We start from the raw sequence: 11,149 nt of genomic DNA on the forward strand, positions 1-11,149 counted from the left end.
GCTCTTTCAATAAATAAGTAAATAATAAAAAAAAGATTCACAGTAGTTTACATTTTAAAATGATTTACAATAACGCAGGTACTTTGGCTCATGCCTGTAATCTCAATATTCACCATGCTGAGGCAGGAGAATTACAAGTTTGAGCTCAGCCTGGAGTACATAAATCATGTTTTATACAAAAATGACAAATGATAGTTTCCATTACTACAGAAGCGAATGCACGAGCAGGCTTACTCCTCGCCCTTCGTTTTGACACAGATGGTATAATTCTATTCCGCCCGGATGTGGAAGTCTTCACTCCCTCCTCCTTGGCCACTCTGTCATTTCAAGTTACCTGGAGCAAACTTCGTAAATCAGAAACAAATAATTCCTAAGTTTTAGATTGATGCCATTCTTAGTAATGTGATGATTCTGTCCAAGACATGCACTGCCCCAACATGCATGCACTGTCCCAACGCACACAGTCCAAGGTGCACTGCCCCAACATGCATTGCAGGACAACTGTGGTTCTTGTGAATCACTTAGCAGTTGGCTCCATCTGCAGATGGTCTACGGAGTAGGTCAGCTCTGCTCACTTTTTTTGTTTGTTTGTTTTTGTTTTTGTTTTTGTTTTTTGAGACAGGGTTTCTCTGTGTACCCCTGGCTGTCCTGGAACTCACTCTGTAGACCAGGCTGGCCTCGAACTCAGAAATCCTCCTGCCTCTGCCTCCCAAGTGCTGGGATTAAAGGCGTACGCCACCACGCCCGGCTTCTGCTCACTTTTTAAGATTTCTTTATTTTATGTGTATGAGTGCTCTAGTTTTTTTGTTTGTTTCTTTTTGTTTGTTGTTTGTTTTTGAGTGTTCTAACTGGATGGACACCTGTATGCCAGAAGAGGGCATCAGATCACATTATAGATGGTTGTGAGCCACCACTTGGGTGCTGGGAATTGAACTCAGGACCTCTGGAAGAGCAGCTAGTGCTCTTAACCGCTGAGCCACCTCTCCAGCCCCTCTTTTTTTAAATTTTTTTTTCAAGACAGGGTTTCTCTGTGTACCCTTGAATGTTCTGGAACTTGATTTGTAGACCAGGCTAGCCTTGAACTCACAGTAATCTCTGCCTCTGCCGCCAGAGTAGTGGGATTAAAGGCGTGTTCAACCACCAACTGGTGCTCACTTTTTTTTTCTTTGAGAAGATTGGTTCTCAGCTGATAGGCATTTAGAGGCTGTCTGTCATCTCTCAGGATGAGGGGAGCTAGGGATGTGGCAGGGATAGCCCATCCTCTGTCCTCTTGCTACCAAGTTAGGACCAGTCCTCTGGCCTCCTGCGTGAGCCTGCTGCCACCTTCTCTGCACAGAGTCCTACTCCACAACAGGGGTGAGAAGCTGCTCCACAGCTGGGGGAGGGTGGGAACCAAGAAAGCATCTGGTAAGATGGGACCTGATAGGCTCTCATGGGAGGGGTGAGTCATGTCAGGACAATATGAAAGGTGTGCAGAAGCTAGCAACGTGGGTGGCTGTGGAAGGCTCTGACTTGCCCAGATTCGTAGGGGACACAGCCCATGGGTGGAGAGGCCCAGAGTTAGGAAGATTCAGTACTTTGTGCCTGGGTGACCTTCAGCAGGTAACTTCTCAGTACCTCAGTTTCCCCATCTGCACTCAGGCTAACCCCACATCACCTACAACCATGCTGCTTTACCTCTGAGCACTAGCCTACTTTCTCCTGCTTTGTTAGATCTGAGGGTACGTCCTACCTCCAGCCCATTCGACAGTGTGCAGTTCTCTCCTGTTGGAGGAGGGGCGGGGCGGGGCGGGGCCGACAGGACACATCTATGGAGAACCTACTCTGAGGTTTTTTAACTTTTTAAAGCTCCACACAAACTTATCTTGCAGCTGGGAAAATTAGCCCCCCTGCAGGAATCTGATAGCCAGTTCTACTGTGGAAGCCGGCTTCAGACCCCGTCTGTCTTGCTGTCCCCAGAGACTGTCTATCTGTTGCCCACATACATTCCAGAGCAAGTGAACACCAAGGGTTTAAATGTGGGCACATTTTCTACTGCAAGGAACGAAGGAAGAGTAAAGGAGATAAACCCTGAGCTGCACCCCGCCCGACAGCTGCCTTCTTGTAAGGAACCTGTGGAACCGACCCCCTCGTAGGTGAGCAGGCAGCATCTGTCAGGAAAAGGCTGCGGAACTGCCCTTACCTTGAGTCGTGGTGACAAGGATGGGACTGTTACAAGAGACCTTTATTTGACCCCTGGGTCTCTGTTTAGTTTATGTTATATAACATTTCTTTTGTACTTATAAAATTAGCAGACGGGCATGGTAACACCTTTAATTCCAGCATTGTGGACGAACAGGCAAGCTGGGTCTCTGTGCATCCGAGGAAAGGCTGGTGCACATAGTGAGTTACAGGCCAGGCAGAAATTGACCTCAAAGGTAGTAGGTAAAAAAAAAAAAAGTCGGGCGTGGAAGTGCACGCCTTTAATCCCAGCACTTGGGAGGCAGAGGCAGGCGGATTTCTGAGTTTGAGGCCGGCCTGCTCTACAAAGTGAGTTCCAGGACAGCCAGGGCTACACAGAGAAACCCTGTCTCGAAAAACCAAAAAAAAAAAAAAAAAAGAAAGAAAAAAGAAAGAAAGAAAAAAAAGGAAAAGAAAAGAAAGGCAAAGGCCGGGCGTGGTGGCGCACGCCTTTAATCCCAGTACTCGGGAGGCAGAGGCAGGCGGATTTCTGAGTTCGAGGCCAGCCTGGTCTACAGAGTGAGTTCCAGGACAGCCAGGGCTACACAGAGAAACCCTGTCTCAAAAAAACAAAAAACAAAAAAAAAAAAGAAAGGCAATAGTTTTTGACAATTTCAAATCCTTTCAGGTAAACTGATAAAAACAAAGGAACACACCAAGAACTTTTTTTTTAAAGATTTATTTATTTATTTTATGTATATGAGTACACTGTAGTTGTTTTGTCTTCAGACACACCAGACGAGGGCGTCAGATCACATTGCAGATGATTGTGAGCCACCATGTAGTTGCTGGGAATTGAAATATGGACCTTTGTCCTTTTTAACTACTGAGCCATCTCCCCAGCCCCACACTGAGAACTTATACCTGTGAGATTTGCTAAGGTTCTAAGTGTACAGACCACATCCTGGAGAGGGTGCCCACTCTGAGTTGTCCACTGTGTTTGGGCCAATGAAGAAAAGAAAGGGGATATCCCAGGGTTATCTAAGTTACTCTAGGTTATAGCATTCAAGGAAGCTCTTACTTTAGGTAGCAGTATAATCTTTTTTTCTTTTAAATTGTGTGTGTGTGTGTGTGTGTGTCTAGGCTACAGGTTGATATCAGGTGTCTTCCTCAATTGCTTCTCTACCTTAGTTCTCTGAGACAGGTTCTCTCACTGAGCCTGGGGCTCATTGACTTATAAATGAATTGGCCAGCAAAACCCAGGCATCCTCCTATCTCTGTCTCCCTAGTGCTGGGATTACAGGTAACATGGTCTTAAGTAGAAATCTGATGTACACAGCAAACCAAGAAACAAATGAGAAGAACAAAATCAAAAGAGAAGCCGAGAGACATTGCAGACCAGCTTCCCCACGTTCCCCGTGAAATGTCAATAAACACACCAGAGGCCAGGTGTGCTGCCATACAACTTTGATGCCAGCACTTGGGAGGCTGAAGCAGGAGGCCTAAGAATCTGAGCTCACCCCGAGTGACAGAGAGAGGCTCTGACTATGCATATATTTTATATTTTCATCTGGTATAAAACTACTGAAGGAGAGTGATGAGGAAGGACTATAAGCCAAGTTGAGGGCCAAGCTGAACTCTCAACCAAGGCAGGCAAGTGAGAACAGTAGAACAGCGGATAAAAAAGAAAAGAACATTTAAAAAAGCAGTTCACAAGCAGCAAATAAATACACAAGATTCTCAACCTCACCAGTGGCCAGTGAAATGCCAATCAGAGCACCAGAGGGATGCGTGCAGTCAGTCCACTGGGAAGAAGGAAAGCAGTCGGCTGTGGGTGTGTGGGGAGGCGTAGCTTTTATATTGCTGGCAGAAACGCTGAAAAGCACATGGATATATATGGTGTGGTATCATATGCATGTAATATTAGCAATAGGAAAGTGGGGTAGAGGGCTGAGAGCTAAGGCTGGGCTTTAGAGAGAGACCCTGTCTCAAAAAAAAAAAACCCAAACCAAAAACAAAGCAAAACAAAAAACCCACAACAAACCACACAAACAGCAACAAACAAAGCCTATTAAACAAAACAAGACAAAACAAAATGTGGTAAAAAGAATACAGATGTTAGTACTGTTGTGTTTTATAAAAAAATAAGGAAGAAGGAATATGTTTGGTGGATGTGTAGTCAGGTGTGGGGGAAAGGGGGTGCCTCTGTGAACCCATGCTGAGGCGTTTCTTCCCCCTGAGGGACCAGCCACACGACCTATAGAATAGAGTTTATTCAGAGCATGGGCATGGGAGCTTGGGGGGGTGGGGAGGGGAGAGGAGGGGAGGGAAGGGGAGGAGAGGGGAGGCCAAGAGCACGAGGAAGGGCCGAGAGGAGAGAAAACAAGAAGGGAAGAGCAAGAGAGAGAGGAGGGGCAAGCAGTCCCTTTTATAGTGAGTCAGGCACACCTAGCTGTTGCCAGGTAACTGTGGGGCAGAGCCTATACTAACAAGTATAGACAGACAAGACACAAAAGTCGCAGAAGGCATTTTGGAAATTGATGTGGCAATAGCTGATGAAACGTTTTTGGCAAACTTTCAGATACCTTATAGACCATTTATTAGAAAACTATAGGGGAAAAAATGTAATCTACGAAAACAAGAGAAACCTCAATAAGAAGCAAACAGTTCCTGGTGGGAACTGGAGATTCACTGCAGGAAAGAGAAGAGGCTGCTCAGGGGACGATTCGGAGAAAGGAGCCAAGACTCCACGCGTGTGGGGGTAGGTGGCTCGGCTCGCGGCGGCAGGCAGGAGGCTGCAGCAGAGGTTTCTCAAGATAAAATTTGCAAACCAGCTAATCCGGCTGAACTGAGAAATGATTTAAATAACTGGCAGAGGACTTGAGGTTGAACTAAAAGTAAGTACATTGCTATTCTAAGAGGATAAAAAGCATCAAAATAAAAGCCTCTCGAGCTCGAATTACAGCTTGGGGATGCTCTAAGGGTTGGTCTTTAGTTGTCCACGTTTGGCTTTGGACTGGGACTAGAGACTGAGGCGCACATTTTACACACCAAAGCAGACCTGGCCTCCAGGCTCTCCCAGCATTCCTCAGTCCCTCCTGGCATATCCTGCCCCCAACCTTGAACTTTCCAGTCTAAGGGGCTGAGCTGCCTTCCCCGAGAGGTTCTCCCTTATATAATTGCTGACATTTTGGGTCCCCCTTCTCTCCCTCTCTCTTTCTCCCCGTCTCTCTGTGTGCTTGCTCTTTCTTCTTCTTCCTCCCTCCCTGCCTCTCCTTGGTGACTCCCCTGGCCTCAGTCTGTGGCGTCAGTGAACTTACCCACTAGAGAGCAGCTTCCCAATAAACCTGCCTTTAATATAATCGAATCTGGTTTGAATTGGCTCATTTTACCTCGGAGAAATAACCTATCAGTCATATTTAGATACAAGCTTACCAGATAGCCTTTTTAATGGTGCCCTGGGATTTTCTTTAAACTTGTTTGATTCTGTAATGGAAGTTCTTTGTAAATACATACCTATTTACTGAGTGATCAAATTTTAGCATAAGGCAAACCCAGGGCCTACGTGGGTCTGCACCAGGCCCTCTGTGTGTATATATTGTGTGTTAGCATTTCTTCTAGTCTCTGCCTCACAGTTATCTGACAACAGTTGGGTATACCTGACTCACTATAAAGGGGGCTGCTTGCTCCCTCCTTACTCTCTTGCTTTTCCTCTCTTACCCTCCTCTCCCCATTCCTCTACCAGCCTTTCTCCACCTGTTCATGGCCTGCCTCCTCTACTTCTTCTCTTCTCTTCTCTTCTCTTCTCTTCTCTTCTCTTCTCTTCTCTTCTCTTCTCTTCTCTTCTCTTCTCTTCTCTTCTCTTCTCCTCTTCTCTTCTCTTCTCTTCTCTTCTCTCTCGCTGTTGTCTGTCTGTTTGTCTCTCTGTCTCTCTCTCTTCTACGCCCTCAACTCCCCTCCCCATGCCCTGAATAAACTCTATTCCATACTATATCTGTCATATGGCTGATCCCTCAGGGGGAAGGGATGGCTCAGCTTGGGCCCGCAGAGGCACCCCCTTCCATCTCACCATGCCATGCCTCTACCACATACATACCTGGCTCTCTTCTTTCTTTCTTTCTTTCTTTCTTTCTTTCTTTCTTTCTTTCTTTCTTTCTTTCTTTCTTTCTTTCTTTCTTTCTTTCCTCTCTCTCTCCCTTCCTTCCTTCCTTCCCTCCTTCTTTTCTTTCTTTTTCTTTTTTATATTTATAAAAAACAACATTGAGGCTGTTAGCTTGGTGTTTTCCTGGGACTCCCAACAGTGGGAGCAGGTGTGTCTCTGTCTCTTTTGCCTGCTCTTGGAACTCTTTCCTCCTGTTGGGTTGCCTCGCCCAGCCTGGATATGAGGGCGTTTTGCTTTGTCTTATTGTATCTTTTTTTGTCTTGTTAGTTGTTGTCTCTTGGCAGTCTGTTCTTTTGAAAGGAAATGGAGCAGGAGGAGTGGATCTGGGGGGAGCTGGGAGGTAGGGAGTAGCTGGGAGGAGTGGCCAGAGAGGAAACTGTGGTTGGAATGTATTGTATGAAAGAAGAATCTATTTTTAAAAATAATATAATTTTAATAATAAAAATAATAATGACTATTACCAATGGGGGAAATCAATAATCCCAATAATCCATTAATAATTCACCGGGGCTGGCACTCCCTGTGACCCTAGAGAAACTCTCTGAACACTTTGAACTCTTTGGGGGCCATTGAGAAGCAAGAGAGAAAAGCAAAGTGGGAAAGAATCCTACACACATGTAGTCAGTGGATGAATCCTACACACATGCAGTCAGTGGGTGAAGCACACACACATGCAGTCAGTGGGTGAAGCACACACACACATGCAGTCAGTGGGTGAATCCTACACACATGCAGTCAATAGGTGAAGCACACACACATGCAGTCAATGGGTGAAGCAAGATGAGCTCCAACAACTTCACATACATACATACATACATACATTATAAAACATATGTACATGAAGTCATATACATTCACACATTGGGTGAACAGAGCAAAACTTCAGCCAACTTTACATATATACACACATACATACATTTTTGGTGGATGGAGCAAACTCCAACAAACTTCACACACACACACACACACACACACACACACACACACATTTAGTGGATGGAGCAAACTCGCAGCAAGTTGAGTCCAACAACTTTATTTTTTCTCTTAGCCATTTTGTACCTATATACTCCAAGACAGAGTTTTCTATGTAAGAAGAAAATTACCTCATAGCCACAAGTTACATATTCTCTAAAAACAATCACCACAAAAACTTATTCAAGAACAAATTAGAATCATTACACAAAAGGATATTACAACAGGATTATTGATGATGTATTCTTTTGAAACTTACATCTAACTAAATATTTCCCATCTATCTTTCTCTCCACGAGTTCATCCTAACCCCAGGCAATAAATCTTTTGTCATTGATTAACAAAGGTTAAGCCACTCTAGAGTAGCAAGTTTTTCCCAGTGCTTGGCTGACAACAGTTTGTATTTACCAAGAAACAGCTCCTCATCTATCTTGTGTCTTACTTTTGAAATCTTGTTCAGCTAAGCTAGGTGATTCTCTATTCTTATACTCAGAATTATTTCCTTCTTACTCATAACACTGCTTTTCCTGGTGCACACCGAAATCTGTGATCCTGAGACCACAAGACCAGGAACTCAGACCCAACCTAGAATGAATGCTTTCTTTGATCATTAACTTGTCCCAAGCCCATATTTCTTCCTAGTACAATTACCTGCTTGTAACATATGAAAGCACACATATGCTCCTTTTCTAACCTATGCAGCCCTCACTTCTGTACAAGGAGGGGCACATTCTGCTCTTAATTCTAACTTTATTATATGTTTCTGGCAAAGCAACTTAAACCATCTCTTTAAACTTTCTATCAACTACGCTAACCTCCTAAAACTATTCAAATTAAATCAGGAATTCCATAACATCACTAATTCATCTAAACAACATTATTTTATGAAAGTTCATCTCCATGTTGATCTGCAGGAAATTTTCCCAGCAGAGTGGGCTATCACCCAGGAGGTAATCACACCAGACTATAGGCAGTGAGGGTCTTCCCATGCCCAGTCACACACCATGCCAGATATGTGAGGGACAGAGCAACGACAAACTTGAGAAGGCACATCAGGAACAAGAAGCCATCCTGTGACAACGCACCCCCCCCCCCCCCCCGCCCCCAGCTGTGCCTCTCCAGGGCAGCTGTGCAACCCGGCTGGGCCGGTCTTCAGGAAGCTCACCCGTTAACCCTGACTGGCCTGAAACTCACTATGATAGACAGGCCCAATTCACAGAGACTCCGGCTTCTGCTTTTCAAGTGCTGCGATTGAAGGTGCTCTCTGAGGAGGCTGATATATCGACGAAGAGTGAGGAGGCTGCCTCCTGAGGGTTCATGTCCAGCAGGACAGGGGTGCTAATCCAGTCTAAACCCAGAAGATATAAAACTACACCCAAGGGAGGGGAGATCACTCTGTGTGAAACGCTTTCTGTGTAAGCATGATGTTCTGAGTTTGGATCCCCACACCAGTGTAAAAGCATGGCATAATGGCATGCTGTGGTGGCATGTGTCTGTAGCCCAGCCCAGAGAGCAAGTGAGGGTGACAAGCAGATTCCACTAGCCAGCAAGTCTAGCTGAAACTGAGCTCTAGGTTCAGTGAGAGATCCCACTGAAAAAATATGTTGGAGAGCAATAGAGGTCATGGATCTCTGGCCTCTATATGGACACAAACGGGGCACGCATGCATACAAACACACATTCACATGCACTCATTACACTCCAAGCAACATACACCTGAGCCATGGTGTGTATGGACCTTGTACTCTGACCTAATGGGGGCCTCAGAACGGAACTAAAAATAGTGACAGTGTAAGTAAGAAAGTTCCTGTCCTGCTGTGTCTGATGTCATAGGCCAGTCCAGGCAGCCATGAAACCGTGTTTGAAAATAAAGACAGGCTGGGATGCAGTTCAGTGGTGGGGCACCTCCCACAAAACTAAGTTCAGCCTCACTAACCACAATAAAAAGGGAGGGAGGGAGAGAGCAAGGGGGAGGAGGGAGGGAAGGAAGGAGGGGAGGGCCTAGTTCTGCTGTTGGGAGAGAAGGCCTATACTCTGAGACAAGGGTGGAGGTGGAAGCTAACGTCAAGGCTGGCGTGGTCCAGGGGGGTTAGCTCACACCTGTGCCTCTTTTGCATCACCCAGAGTGTGGCACATCTTAAAAACCGTTATCATCACGATTCTTTAAAAGAGTTACTTTCATTACTTTATATTATGTTGGATGGGTGTGAGTCTCTGTGTGGGTTTTTGCAGACAGTGCAAGTACCCACGGAGGCCAGAGGTGCCGGATCCCCTGGGGCTGGAGCCATTAGCAGTTGTGAGCCACCTGATGTGGGTGCTGGGAATCAAACCTGGGTTCTCTGCAAGAACAACCTATGCTCTTACTGTTGAGCTATCTCTCTCCAGCTGGCCATAGCATGTTTTGTTATCTGGGCCCCAGGCCATCTGAGCACCAGGGTCTTGAAAAATAACCAGCTCTGGTATGCGGGCTGTGAGCCTTTGATATCTGTCCGGAGGTGACTGAGTCATGTCGCAGGTGCGAGTCTTAGTGATTGTTCTAAGCTTGGCTTTTGAAGGTGTGAGGTCTGGTTTGCAGCTAACCTTTTCATTGTGATCTTTTTTACAGCCTGGGAAGGAGCACCATCCAGGAAAGGGGCTGTGCATTTCAACTAGTTCTACCCCCCAGCTGTTAAGACACGGGCAAGATGCCCAGGGAAACAAGGTTGTGCCTGTAAACTGAAAAGAAGAGCGACGGGAGGAAATACCAGGGTGAGGTTCATGGAGCATAAGAGGCAATGGGGGAGGCAGAGCACACGCATGTGTTGTGGAAGAGACGGAATCAGGATTCTGTGATATAAATAAGACAGAAGGCCAGTGATAGATGGGTCCGCCCCACAGTGGTCGTGTAAAGGTGTTTAGGAATGGAAGTGGCAGTTGGTGAGGCCCGGGAAGTTTCTGAAGCTGGGCAGTGTGTCCGTAGCACAGGGATTCCCAACATGCTGGACGCTATGGAGAAGCAGCAGAGTGAGCCACAGACAGCCGCTCATTCGAAGGTGATTGATTCCTCCCCGCCCCCCCTTTCCTCCAGGGATAATTTGAAGTGGGCAGCTGAAGAAATCCAGGCTGTCAACACCTTCGATGAAAAGAACTACTTGGAGTGCCACCTTGGGTCCACCCCCGAGTGGGGGGTGGGGAGGGGTGGGCTATGGTTGGGAAGCTTTCTGGAGGCCTCTTGCTGGGACATCATATGGCTCACCCCCAACAAGCTGAAACCAGATATTGCTGCCAAGTTCCTTGGAAGGCTCAACTTTGTTGCTCTTGAAAATTTGTATCTGTAAAAAGGCAGGGTGGGCCGGGAGTGATGGCGCACGCCTTTAATCCCAGCACTCGGGAGGCAGAGGCAGGCGGATTTCTGAGTTCGAGGCCAGCCTGGTCTACAAAGTGAGTTCCAGGACAGCCAGAGCTATACAGAGAAACCCTGTCTCGAAAAAAAAAAAAAAAACAAAAAAACCAAACCAAAACAAATCAAAACAAACAAACAAAAAAAAGCAGGGTGGCCGGGGACTGAGGGTGGGTTCTGGGGTGAGGATGCTCATACCAGTGCATGGGACTTGCACCATAACTGTTAGCATTTCTTCTAGGTTCCACCCCACAGTTACCTGGCAACAGCCTCTCTCTCTCTCTCTCTCTCTCTCTCTCTCTCTCTCTCTCTCTCTCTCTCTTTCTCTCTCTCTCTCTCTCCTCTCCCTTTCCCTCTACCATCCCCCATCTCTCCCTCCTCTCTCTGCCTTTCTCTGTCTCTACTACCCACTCAACTCCCCTCCCCATGCCCTAAATAAACTCTACTTCAGGGGGAAGGGATGCCTCAGCATGGGG

At 46.3% G+C, this 11,149-nt stretch overlaps 1 long non-coding RNA gene across 1 annotated transcript; it reads left to right on the forward strand.

Moving 5' to 3' along the window:
* The first annotated feature begins 4,670 nt into the window (after positions 1-4,670).
* Positions 4,671-10,614, forward strand: LOC147002857 (uncharacterized). The gene is made up of 3 exons (XR_015048060.1): positions 4,671-5,057; positions 9,900-10,042; positions 10,362-10,614. It is a non-coding gene; the product is annotated as an uncharacterized LOC147002857 (long non-coding RNA).
* Positions 10,615-11,149: the final 535 nt, after the last annotated feature.

This window comes from Mus caroli, unplaced genomic scaffold, assembly GCF_978045245.1.
Source record: "Mus caroli unplaced genomic scaffold, Mus_caroli_1 scaffold_8, whole genome shotgun sequence".
Lineage (NCBI taxonomy): Eukaryota > Metazoa > Chordata > Mammalia > Rodentia > Muridae > Mus > Mus caroli.